The sequence below is a fragment of the Aquarana catesbeiana genome, linkage group LG13, assembly GCF_042186555.1.
Source record: "Aquarana catesbeiana isolate 2022-GZ linkage group LG13, ASM4218655v1, whole genome shotgun sequence".
In the NCBI taxonomy this organism is placed as follows: domain Eukaryota; kingdom Metazoa; phylum Chordata; class Amphibia; order Anura; family Ranidae; genus Aquarana; species Aquarana catesbeiana.
This window is the reverse complement of record NC_133336.1, coordinates 146,854,862-146,867,067: the sequence shown is the minus strand read 5'-3', so window position 1 is coordinate 146,867,067 and position 12,206 is coordinate 146,854,862. Positions and strand designations below refer to the sequence as shown.

The 12,206-nt window shown below is 43.9% G+C and overlaps 1 protein-coding gene across 4 annotated transcripts in view; it reads left to right on the top strand.

Annotated features, from left to right (window-relative positions):
* The window catches only part of NUSAP1 (nucleolar and spindle associated protein 1), a 609,977-nt gene that overhangs the window by 506,962 nt on the left and 90,809 nt on the right, over positions 1 to 12,206 (top strand). The window lies entirely within an intron of this gene.

The following is a 12,206-nucleotide window of genomic DNA, read 5'->3' as shown; positions in this document are numbered from 1 at the left end:
AAATTGAGCTTTTTGGCCACAACCATAAACGCTACATTTGGAGAGGAGTCAACAAGGCCTATAATGAAATGTACACTATTCCTACTGTGAAAAATCGAGGTGGATCGCTGATGTTTTGGGGATGTGTAATCTACAAAGGCACAGGAAATTTGGTCAAAATTGTTGGCAAGATGAATGCAATATGTTATCAAAAAATACTGGAGGAACATGCGCATTCATCAAGCTGCGCATGGGACGTACTTTGACATTCCAATGTGACAATGATCCAAAACACAAGGCCAAGTCGACCTGTCATTGGCTACAGCAGAATAAAGTGAAGGTTCCGGAGTGGGCATCTCAGTCTCCTGACCTCAATATCATTCAGACACTCTGGGGAGATCTCAAACCTGCAGTTCATGTAAGACAGCCCAAGAATTTCTGAACTGGAGGCTTTTTTCCAGGAGCAATGGGCAGCTTTACCATCTGAGAAGATAAAGAGCCTCATCCACAAATACCACAAAAGACTTCAAGCTGTCGTTGATGTTAAAGGGGGCAATACACGGTATTAAGAACTAGGGTATGTAAACTTTTGATCAGGGTCAGGGTCATTTGGGTAGTTTCTGTTGCCCTTATGATTTAAAGAGTAAACACAGTTCATTGATAATAAATGGCTTCAGCCAAACACTATCCATGAGTGAAAAAAAGTTGATCATTCATATTCTCTGAAAAATGGCCAAGCAATCATAAATTCTGCCAGTGTATGTAAACTTATGAGCACAACTGTATATATAATTTTTTTTTTATATACTAATCCCATTTGATTTACCAATGACATCTGATTCATTTTTCCTGAGAGGTTGTTTCTAGGGCTGAAACAACTAATCGATCAACAACTAATCGATCGACAACTAATCGATTATGAAATTAATCGATTACTATTTTCATAATCGATTAATCAGCCAGTAACATAATGGGGTTAAAAAAAAGCTAAAATGAGCCCTTTAGGCTCGGTTCACACATGGGCGGCACGACTTGCAGGTCGCCTCAGCGAGGCGACCTGCAAACGACTGCCGGGGCGACTTGCGAGACGACTTCTGCATAGAAGTCTATGCAAGTCGCCCCCAAAGTAATACAGGAACCTTTTTCTAAGTCGGAGCGACTTGCGTCGCTCCGATTAGAACGGTTCCATAGCACAGAACGGGAGGCGACTTGTCAGGCGACTAGGTCGCCTGACAAGTCGCCCCAGTGTGAACCGAGGCTTATAGTACAAAAAGAGCAAATCGCTACTGTAAATATTACTTTCACAGTTCTACTGTAAAAAAATGAACCCCTTACAGTAGTGATTATCTGCTTTTTCTGTATTTTTATAGTAATAAAGGGCTATTTTTTTTTTAACCCCATTATGTTACTAAACATCTTAGACCTGGTTCACATCTATGTGTTTCTTTGGTGCTTTTTGCAGAAACGCACTACAGTTCATTTACATGGTTTCCTATGGGACACGTTCACATCTATGCTTTTTTCAGCCACTGCATATTTGGAAAGGGTCAGTGACTTTTTTAAGGCAAAACGGTGCTTTTTTGGTTCAATATACTTCAATGGAGAATCTGCAGAAAAGCATGTAATGCGTTTTTGCAGCAATTTGTGTTTTTTAATCTGCCCAACAACAAATTGGCCAAAAAAATGGAAAAATGCAAATTGCCACAAAATCACGTGCACAAAAATCAAAACGCACAGCAAAAAGCACTGCAGAAACAGATCAAAAGCAAACTGCATAGGTGTATACTGAGCCTTATGCTGGCCACACGGATCAATTCAATATTCAGACGAAAAATCTTTGTACATTCGCCGAATGAAAGAATGTTTGAAATTTGCATTTGTTTTTAACATTCTGTTTTTAAAACAAATGTAATTTCTGAACGAAAACCACATCCACTGTCTGAAAATTCCTTTCACCAAGAAGTTTTCTATTTCCAAATTTTCCCGTCACTGTGGTTGAAAATGAACGTCGATTTGACCCCACTAACGATTAGAAAATCGAACGAACGTTCTTAAAATTAAATTTTTTTTTGAAGGAAGACATTGTTCTTTAAATAAAAAAAAATTTGATCTCTGAGTCTGATGATATATACCATATTCACCCTTTAATAGTATATATCTTCTAAAAGTATATACAGTATATCTCTCCTCTAAATGTATATACACAGTATATCTCCTCTAATAGTATATACAGTATATCTCCTCTAATAGTATATACAGTATATCTCCTCTAATAGTATATACAGTATATCTCCTCTAATAGTATATACAGTATATCTCCTCTTATAGTATATACAGTATATCTCTTCTGTCTGTTATTCTCAGAGTGGATTAGATATTTTGCTCCCTAACCATATAGTTGGTTATTTATATTTACCACTGCATATAGATATTTAAGAATAAATTGCCTTTTAAAACTTTACATATTAACTAAATTATACACCACACTTTTTTTTTTTAAGGCTATTAAACAATTAATCGAAACAATAATCGGCCAACTAATCGATTATGAAAATAATCGTTAGTTGCAGCCCTTGCTGTTTCTATGAGATAGACTCATATATATTTTTAGATCTATTAGATTCTTTATACAAAATATAATATACATATATTCTTTATTAAGTTATAACACAATTTTCTTAAACATGTGTAAAAAAAGTAAAGGGGTTAATCATGTCTATCAGGGGGGCGTGGTCAAGATGGCGACCTGAGAGGACGTGAGTAAAGGGAGCTCTGCACCTGGCAGGCTGAATGCTCCGGTTTTACGGGATCTACAACTACCCTGAACTGACTAAGAGGTGGGGGCAGATACTGGGCATGCGAAGGGGGAACTCCGGATTGCAAAGAAAGCTGTTCTCGGCTCCAAAAACCCCGCCACCGGCCTGGGGCTGACGTGCGGCGACACACATTAGCATGGCTTCCCTGACGGAGCAGCCTGATCCGCCTCAAATGGGATCAGAACAGTTCCAGGCACTTATGCAAGCCATCAAGGGCTGTCAAACCACGCTTACCACCAAAATAGAACAAATGCAGCTGGAAATGGGACTAAGACATGACATGGATAAATACCGGGACAGACTGTCCGAAGCGGAGGGTAAGGGACACTGAGGATAAGGTGCAAGACCGTGCCGCCTCCCTCCGCACGCAGCAGGTGAAGATGAGAACTATGGAATCTCAGGCCCAAGACCTGGAGAATAGAAATCACAGAAATAATCTGAGACTGGTGGGCCTTCCAGAGGGAATAGAGGGGCAAGATCTGGCGGCCTACACAGAGCAGTTACTATGCACGCTCCTCCCTCAGGTGCTATTTTCTCCCTACTTCGCGGTAGAACGGACACACAGAATACCATCTGTCCAGACCCGCCGCGCACATTTATTTTTCGCCTGCTGAACTTTAGGGACTGAGACCTGGTCCTGCGGGAAGCGAAACTGGGGGAGTTGCCTCATGAGAATGCGAACATCATGCTATTCCTCGACTACTCGGTGGAGACAGAGGCTCTGCAGACTCTCGACCAGGTCAAAGCCCAGCTGTGCACTAAGGGGCTCAAGTACAACATGATGTTCCCAGCGCGTCTCAGAGTGGTGTATGGTGAGTCTTCCAAGTTCTTCACTTCCCTGGAGGAGGCGTCCAGATGGATCGACTCTCTTCCCCATGACTGCTGATCCTCCTTCTGGTGCCTACTGCAGCTGCCCTTCTCCACCAATGGCTTTTTCCAGTGGTAAGCACAGCAAACCTCTACCTATGTCTTTCTGAGACCATTATACCAGATGGAGTGGGCTCCCCTAGACCCCTGGTGACACCCCGCATTTATTACAGCGATGGCGGCCCTGGTATCTGGAACTATGTGGCCTCAGTCACTGTCTTACTGGGTAATCTGCTTCATTGAGTTCAGGTATGCTCCCCACGTTGTGCAGCGTCTGGCTGCTGGCTGATGTCCCCCCGGATGATCGGAGGCCTAGAATTACTGAACTGTGGAACTGCACTGCTTGCTCCGGCTGCCCCAGGGGTGACATGAATCTCCCCCTGCTGACTGATCGAAGTGGGGCGCTGGGGTGGAAGGGGTCACGGCTGCCTTTTTTTTTTTTTGCCCTGATGGTGGTGTATGATTGTCATGAATACTGGCCTCATTGAACACCCTATCCAGGGTTCTGCTTCTACCTCTTGCTGCCACTGGATGCTACAGGTTTGCGGGAAGGGCTGGAGGAGAGACCACGCCCCTTTCAGTCTGTCTCTTGTTTGGACGTGATTATCTGTTATGCACTTTTCACTCTGCATCTCTTCATTTAGGTTCCCTTAAGAACTACTGTAACTAAGTTCGAGCCCCTAGAGTACTCTAATGCCTGTACACACGATCGTACATTGATCGGACATTCCGACAACAAAATCCATGGATTTTTTCCGACGGATGTTGGCTGAAACTTGTTTTGCGTACACACGGTCGCACAAAGTTGTTGGAATTTCCACTCTCCAAGAACGTGGTGACGTACACCACGTACGACGAGCCTAGAAAAGGCCAGTTCAGAACCAAGCGCGGCACCCTTTGGGCTCCTTTTGCTAATCTCGTGTTAGTAAAAGTTTGGTGAGAGACGATTCGCGCTTTTTCAGACTCGTGGTTTTCAGATCGTTTTCTGCTGTTCAGTTTGTGCTTGTGGGTTTGTATCTGCATTTCAGTGCGTGCAGCAAGCTACGCATGACTCTGTCATTGTGTTCTTGTTCGTTCGTTACTGTTTTTCAGGTCACTCTTCACAGGCCTTGCTGTTTTTCAGTGCGTTCTGTTACTTCGTTCTGAGCAGCCGACCGTTTTCTAGCCATGTTGCGTATATGTACTCCTCGTAGAGTTCGTGCTGTGCGGGGGGCTTGGTGTTGGGGTCCTTACCTTGACACAAGTCCAGTCCATGAACAGGGTGGGGAGGAGTTCATGGACCAAGAATTGGTTGCTCCAGCGTAACCAGTTCTGTCATATGCCCTTGCTCTGTGAGATCCATCCTGATTTCAGGAACTTTCTCCGGATGACGGACCCCGTATTTCACCGTTTGTTGGCTTTGCTGACTCCCTATATCAGCAGGCAGGATATCTGCATGAGGCAAGCCATCACTCCGGAGCAGAGGTTAGTCGCCACCCTGCGGTACTTGGCGACGGGGAGAAGCCTGCAGGACCTCAAGTTCTCGACAGGCATCTCCCCCCAGGCTCTGGGGATCATTATCCCAGAGACCTGTTCTGCCATCATCCGGGTCCTGCAGAAGGAGTATATTAAGGTAAGATTTATCCTTTAACATCACATTTTATTGTATTTAATGTTTGATAATATATTGTATTTCTTTCCTCATTCCCTAATTACCATGATTGTAATATGCTGTGAATGTCCCCTTTGTCCTCATGCATGCTGGATTTTTATGTAATTATTTTTTTTGTCCTTCATACATATTTGCCTTCACTTACCTCCCCAGCATGGTCTCCTGGCCCTATATTCACCTCATGTAGTCACTTAACAATGTATTTTATCAGCTCCATAGTAGTGCTTTACCCTAAATACCCCCTAAAATGTTTATAAATGTGATTAACCCTCCCTCCCCCCAACTGCTAAGTCAGCTGATACCAATTTTCTCTCTATCCTCAATCATCTATCTGCTGACTTTGCCATACACACTATACCCATCTCTTTTGTGGTCAGATTTATGGATGAATTCCCCAAAGCATGTAGTGCAAGGGCCTGCCTGTATACTTTCAAATGGTACTGTTTAAAGTTTTTGTATCCTATTATCTTGATAGGTAATAGCAGAATGTCCAAATGTGCTCAAATGTGTACAGTGTGTATTTATATCTTGGTATTATGACACTTCTTACCTGTCCAGTGGGCTGCCAATAGTGTAACTAAGGAGGGGCTGTTCAAAGCAATACCCATTATTTAGGCATTCATCTCAATGAAGTGAAGAGGGTTACCTGTCCAAGAGCTCCCCCCCCCCCCATAATGTTAGAAATAGCCCATGAGAGGGGGGGAAGGGGAATCTGATAGGTGTACCTTATACTTTGGTCTTTAAAAACTCCCTCAAATAAATGTTATCTTGATGTTGGCCAAGAATGTTTGTGTCTAATCTGCTTTCCCTGTTTATGTGCAAAATGAATAATTGTTTTTTTTTTAGTTTGACTCCACAGTTTCCTTCCTCGCCACAGGAATGGCAGACTGTGGCCTCCCACTTTGCCCAGCGGTGGTACTTTCCTAACTGTGGAGGGGCAATTGATGGGAAACACATCCACATCGTCCCACCACTGAAACTCGGGGTCGTACTATTATAATTATAAGGGGTTCAATAGTATTGTGATGTTGGCGGTGGTGTCGGTTACTTATGAGTTCCTGTATGTGAACGTGGGGAAGAATGACCGGATGTCCGATGGTGGAGTCATCGCCCAGATGGAGTTCTACAGGCGTCTCCAGAATGGCAGCTTGGACTTGCCACCTCCAGAAGACAATGTGGAAGGACTCCCATTTGTCTTAGTTGCGGATGAAGCATTTGCGCTGGGACCATCTTATGTTGCCATTCCCGATGAGGACCCTCACCTCGGACCAGAGGGTTTTTAATTACCTGCTGGCCAGAGCCAGACGAGTGGTGGAGAACATGTTTGGAATCATGGCCAGCCAGTTCTGCCTATTTCTTACACCGATACACATGGCGGAGTACAAACTGAATCATATTATCCTGGCGTGCTGTGTTCTACACAACTTTTTACGGCAACATTCTGCCAACTATGCTGGCTCAGTTGGGCCTGAGGCTGGAATTCCAAATGAACCAACCCTGACGGCGCTTGAAAGTGGCCGTCCTGGCTTGCCCCCCCTGAGTGCCCGTGATGTCCGGCTAAGATACCGTAAATTCTTTGCAGGTAGGGGGGCTATCAATATGCCAGACAATGTCTAAAACCTTTTTCAAATTAAAAAAAAAAAAAACTACTCAAATCTTTGGTGACATTTACTGCTTGTGTTTGTTTTAGCTGACCCTGACAGAAATGTGGTGAGTCCTGAAAATGGCGTGATTGTGTAACCTTACAAAGCACTGTTGGGTGTTATTTACTAAAGGCAAAGACACTTTGCCCTACAAGTGCACTTGAAACTGCACTGAAACGGCACTTGTAGTGCAAAGTGGATTTGCCCTTGGGAAATAACACCCATTGTCAAGGAAAACACCAATTAGAGCACCACAAAAGTGTTGTAGCGTTGAGACAATAATCCACACATTCTTGATTAACAATCTTTTTAATACCAGCACAATCACATGTGCATTTAGAAAAGGGTTTTAAAACAAACCAACATGTTTGTTGTATAACATTTTTTGGGGTCTCATTAGAAAAAGGAGAAATGTCCATTTAAGATAAAACAGGCATGTTTAAAACCAACAAGAAAGACACAAATCTTGAACTTACAAAGTTCACATTTGGTATAACTTGAAGGCAATATCAGACATGAGTATTTACAAACTGTTTTGATAGTGCGTTCAGATGGGGTGAAGTCACCCCAGGAAAAGCCAAATTTTGAAGATGCACACAAATTTACGAATGTCAGCATGTGCTACCTACCATCACGGAGGATCAAGGGACGTGTTTGGGGGGTGCAACCCCTTCCTCACAGCTACTTTATTATTGAGGAAGGGGTTGCACCCCCAAAACGCGTCCATTGATCTCCCGTGATGGCAGATAGCACATGTTGACACACTGTGTGCCTCTTCAAAATTTGGCTTTTCTCAAATTTGTCAAAAAATGTCAAAAATTTGTAAGGGTTTTAAACTCTCCGTAAAACATCAATGATGATCTTCATTTTTTGAAGAACATCATTGATGTTTTTCTTGATGTTTTCTAAGTCCCTATTACACCCAATGATCTCCCTGATCAGGATCTGTGCACTTTCCGAGGTGAAAGGATCTGGATCCACAACATCACGATCACCTAAAAAGATAGAAACCAAAAAACACCATGTATTATAAATATGCCGGCATCCATCTCTTACCTGAGCCTGTGGTCGCAGACACTCACCTGTTGTGGTGCCAATTTCCACCACGTCTTCCTCCTCCTGCTCTGCTTGTCTTGGGTGGATTTCCCCTTCTTTCAGAGGTGGGGGTCTCTGGTCTCCTCGGATGAGGGGTGTCCTCCGAGTCATTTATCCCCTATGTAAAAAAAAAATTGGTATACTTAGCACACAGATATTTGATGGCAGAACTATAAATATGAAACATTGCTTGGAAGTGGGGTACAATTATCTATTTTGGCAGAGTTCCAAGATGTAGAATTTTTAGTGTCCTTTGTCAAGCTTCAATACTTTACCTGTTTTGTACAAGCTTCACAGATTGAGACACCCCCATAGTATACACTGGAGCACCTGTGTGGGCCTCCTAATAAAAAGGGTGTTCTTGTGTCCCACACTAGTGCTCCAGCATCCAGATGTGTAACCAGCTGCTGAGTGTCCTCTCCTCACACAGAATCTAGTTTGCATTTCATTCTAGTAACAAACACATCTACACAACCAAATTAGTTTCAGACAAGTAGGCCCTAAAAAATGTGGGCAAATGCATATGGCCAAAAAATGGTGTTTTTTAGGCCAAACGACCAATGTTTTATACGAACGAATAATGTGCCCATGAACATGAAAGTTTTCTTTTGAAACTGGATAACAGTTAAGAAAAGCACATGGAGCAGCACGAATGTAAGAAACATAAAGAATAGGAGCACAGGACAACTACTTACTTTTTTGCAGCACTCTCCGGATCTTTCGGTACTGCTCATGCTCTCTTAATTTCAGGTCCGACCACTGCTTCCTGAGCTGATCTTTCGATCGTCCTACCCCGAAATTCTGGTGCAGACTCTTGACCACTTTCGCCATGATCTTGGCCTTTCTGACAATGGGGTTGGGTAAGGTCCATACTTCCTGTTATAGTCGGCCTTCTTCAGGATGTCGACCATCTCCAACATCTCCCCAAAGGACATATTCGATGCCTTAAATCTTCTCCTTCTGGATCCAGACGTTTCAGGCTCCGGGCTTTCGTCCTCCTCCTCCTCCTCGTTGCTGTAATTAGCACGCACCTGCTGTGTCCCCGCCATGTGCTCTTCCCCCACTGCGCCGAACGAAAAGGGGCGGGGAATAGACTAGAAAGAACGTCGGGCGGGCAGAGTTACACGCAGGCGCAGTGTGTATAAAGCGTAGCACGCGTGCGTAGTACGTACAATCTGTGAGCGGAGGAAGGAGTATCGGAGGCGCCGATCTTGATAACGAAGGTAAGATCTAAACTTGGGCCTATACTGCTTCTAGATTGAGGCCTATATTGTAACAAGATTAGGAGAGTTTTGCCTGACATTAGGGTTTGTCTCGTGTTGTGTCTTGCAGATAAAATGGATGGCTTCTTCCTCCCCCTGTTCATAGACAAGTACAGGGAGCTACCCTGTCTGTGGCAGGTGAAACATCCACATTATTATCATAAACAAAAGAGGCAGACAGCGCTGGAGAAACTGCTGGAGTTGGTGAAGCCGGTGGTCCCCACAGCAACCATACCATACCATCCCATACCATTTAAAAGCCAAAATTGGTGGCCTGAGGAGCACTTCTCTTAGGGAGCGCAAGAAGGTCACAGATTCCCAGAGAATGTCCCCAGGCTGTGGTACTATGAGAGACTGCGATTTCTGTCAGACCAGACTGGAGTCAGGGAATCCCTCTCAACCCTTCCTTGCACTCTTCCTTCCACCCCAGCTGAGGCTTCCGATGTCCAACCTGGGACTTCCAGCCAGGAAGAAGTGGAGGAGCCCAGCTTGATCCAGGTATAGCATTGTTCTACAGATTTCTGGTCAATAAATAAATGATCTTTACTAGATGTTATTATTGATCACTAATTGTTGATTTAATACAGTTTTTTACATATCAATAGAGAGTAGTGGGCAAAAATAATTGGGACAAGAATGAAAAATGCTGGGCTCAGAAGGATAGTCTGTTATATTTGTTAACATTCAATTTGCAACAGTCATGAGGTGAAAATTGTGTGTGATTGATGAAGAAAAAACTAAAACTAAAAACTAAAATGTCCCTTTTTCATACACAGGAAGACCTCAGCCAGGACGAGACTCTGGAATGTGGCACACAGGAGGAGGTTGTGGAATGTGGCAGCCAGGAGGAGGCGGGGCTAAGTGGCAGCCAGAAGAAGCCTGGGACCAGAAGGAGCCTGACCAAATCGCAGGTTCCTCCACTCCGCCTTCCAAACAAAAGACCCTGGAAGGCGAGTCACGTGCAGATTCAGCACTCGGGCTCATTCAGGAGGATTCTGCGTCCGTCAGAGCCTTACCCACTCCTGAAGAGGCCTTTTCCTGCATGGCTGCCACCAAACTGAAGGGCATGCAGGAGGGTCAACGCCTCATGTGTGAGAAACTTCTTTATAAAGTCCTAACTAAGGGGGTGAGTGGCGAAATCACACCCAATACCGACGTGATTGTTGGACCATCCTCCTCCTCCTCCTCCTGCCACAACTACACCACCACAGCGTGGAAGGAAGCTTGGAAGGAAGACCAGAGAGTGATGGCCCTGGGTTCAGTCTGGTGTGATACAAGATGCAGGCTCTTGCATGACCACAGCCTGGGGACACAGATGTCATCTGCTTTTCAGGATCTCTGGGACTTCTGGACCAGACTGCACTCCCTTATATATGGACTCCTCAGGCCACCAATTTTGCTGGAAAAGAATTGATGTGTGCCCTGGGGCCAAAGGCTTCACCAAACTCTGCTTTTTCTCCAGCGTTGCCTCCCTCTTTGTTTGGTTCTGAGCCCTTAATAAAGGAATTTTTGTTTCAATTATACTCGCCTATGTGTGTTTTCCTTCAAAAAGGACAGTTTGTGAGGAGGCAGGTACATTTCAAAAATATAATGTGAAATTAACAAGAGACACCAACACCAAGCAACCTCCTTGAGATTAAATAATACAAGATAATAATGGTGTTGTGGTAACTTGACACACAAAACACACACAAAAATATTATGGAGTAAAACCCAAAAAAAAAATACATCGGCCTGGAAAAAAATACAAATACAAAAATAAAAAATAATCAGCCTTGAAAAAAATACAAAACAAAAAAGAAATTTGGTCAGATGTGACAAATCAAAATATATTGAGGGAATCACGATAAATAATAAAAGAAGTTTGTGAGAAGTCTGTGTGAATATGAGCAGCAAAACTACTTCATTCTTCTCACATTATAAAGAAGAAGAGAGTGCGCTGTATTAAACAATTTAAAACATTGCAGCATGACGAAAGTGCTGTATCCATTCCGAACGCTAATTTTACCAGACCAAGCTGTTCCGTCTCAGAATTTCTTCTGAGCATGCGTGGCACTTTGTGCGTCGGAATTGACGTGATCGGATTTTGTTGTCGGAAAATTTTATAGCCTGCTCTCAAACTTTGTGTGTCAGAAAATCCGATGGAAAATGTCCGATGCAGCCCACACACGGTCGGAATTTCCGACAACATGCTCCGATCTCACATTTCCCGTCGGAAAATCCGACCGTGTGTACGGGGCATAAGTGTACGGTGCTACTCAACATATGGAGGACTTGTTTTACAAATGATCCCTTAATTACATGTAGCCTCCAGGAAATGTGCACGGTGGAGTGACCTGATCCCACCGTTAAGAACTGTGTACTAGGTGTGCTAACTGCTATGCACTGCCCCTTAGGAGTCTTTCCTAATTATGAGTTTGGTTAACTTTGGTTTGGGTGCTCCATCAGCCCGTGGTTCAGTTTTCGGGGGGTGGGTTGGGATGGGTGTTTTTGTTTTTTCAGTTTTTGTTTCTTTCTTCCATGTTTATGTGCTTCATACTACAGACAGTCTTACAACAGTGAATGTAATGCTCATAGGTTGATTTTCTATGCTCTGCTGCCTGCGCACATGTGCTCAGGATGGCTCTGGGTAGGTTCAGTGCTGGGTGGGGTGCCACCCTGTCCGGGTCTCAGGTGTAATAATTTCCCCGGTGGTTTCTTCTGCCCTCCCATGCTATGGCTCCAATAAGGATTCTGTCATGGAATGTCAGAGGTCTTAACAATAAAGTTAAGCACTCCCTGGTTTTTGACTACCTGAAAAAAATATGCACCTCACATCTGCATACTCCAGGAGACGCATTTGGTGGGTGGTAGGATTATGAGTCTTAAAAGACTGTTGTGGGACACCATTACC